Raw genomic sequence first — 1,849 nt, 5'->3', positions numbered from 1 at the left:
TCAGAGATATACAAATGAAAACTTCTTTGGGATACCACCTGAACCTGGTCAGAATGATGTCATCAGCTACTGACAACATATGCCAGAGTGCGGGGAGGAGAGAAATTCTTATTCACTGTTGGTGTGAGTACAAATCAATACAGTTATTGTGGAAATCAGATTGGCGATTTCTCAATAATTAAAAATAGAACTACAGATTAACCCAGATATTTCACTTCTAGACCCAGAGAACCTCACACCCTACCACAGAGGGGTCTGCACCACTATGTTTACTGATGTTCTGTTCTACTTGTTAGAGAAAGGAAATGGAAACAACTCAATTGGCCATCAGTTGGCTAATGAGCAATGAGAATGTGGCACACACATAGAATACTAATCAGATTTGAAGAAAAATGAAGTCACATAATTTATAGGAAAATGATGAACTTACAATATATATTGAGTGGTCAGACAATCTAAGAAAGAATACCACCACATGTTCTCCCTCATATATGGATCCTGGCCTATAATCTCCCCATGTCTCTGTCTCTGTCTCTCTCTGTCTCTCTCTTTCTCTCTCTCTCTCTCTCTCTCTCTCTCTCTCTCTCTCTCTCTCCCTCTGTGTGTGTGTGTGTGTGTGTGTGTGTGTGTTTGGTGTTGTGTATATGTAAACACATGTACATGTGGGTACACTATGACATACAGAATGGAGAACAAGAAAGAATAAATATTAGGACACAGGACTGAATGCAGGTAATGGGCAATGAGTCATGGAAGAGGATATAAAGCTAATTGTTTTGCTGGGTTCAACTCTATGATGGACTTTCTATTTTCTGGCGATGATAAGTGAATAAAATAACTTTGGTAATGGAAGTGTAAAATCCAAAGTGATGCTTGTCATCTTCAGAATTATTGCTCTCTGCACAGAAGTTTATTGAGATAAATTGAGTTTGGATCTGGCTAATTTTGATGTATGATTTTTTATTTGCATATTCTTCCTAACAAAGTTTAAAGAATTTGATTTTTAATAACCAATACTCAAAACTAAAATATCTATAGCATTTAATGGTTTCTAGGGGGGATTGGCTTAGAAGGCCCCAATCCATCTTTGAGGGTCTATAGACCAGTATTGTATACTAGGGAAGGAAGATATGTTTTGTGTAATGGTATAATCACTCTTAAGTTGTCAGTATGCCTTTAAATAAATCTTGACCAGTGCTCCTGTAAATAATTTTAACTGAAGTCATTGGGTTGTTTAAAACAAACAAAAAATAAAAGTAGAATTGTTGAGAAGAGAAAGATCGGTGGGAATGGAAAGGTGACAAGAGAAAGTAGTGGTGTGGGTGACTAGGACAAACTTTCATTATATGTACAGATGAAATGTCATAATAAAACTCTTGCCATTAATATAAACTAATAGAAAACATAAAATGTACCCAAGCATAATTAATGGAATTTGCTACAATTGCCCCAATAATATTGCATCTGCGTCTTTTTAGTTTATATATAAAATCACTAAGTCTTTGTTATTGTCTCATAGTTTTGAAGCAACTATTATAGGCTTGATAGATACATTAGAAAGCTACGGTAGAGGCACTGGGAGTGGCCATCAAATACCGTGTACTGAATATAGCATGTGATGCAAGAGGGATGTCATTTTGAGATGGCTCACTAGAAATGTTACATGGGGCCACAAACGACATGCACTTTACTCTTTACCAACAGCTTTGTGAATTACTTAAAAAAAAGGCATCTGGATTTGTAAAGTGGTTTCATATGTATTCGGCCCTTTAGTGTCTCTCATTATTTTACGAATGATGAAACTAATCTGATGTAAAGTCCAGAGGTGTGGCTTGGGATTGGAATTAGA

This window comes from Micromys minutus (assembly GCF_963924665.1).
Source record: "Micromys minutus genome assembly, chromosome: 2".
Lineage (NCBI taxonomy): Eukaryota > Metazoa > Chordata > Mammalia > Rodentia > Muridae > Micromys > Micromys minutus.
Note: the sequence above shows the minus strand (reverse complement) of the source record.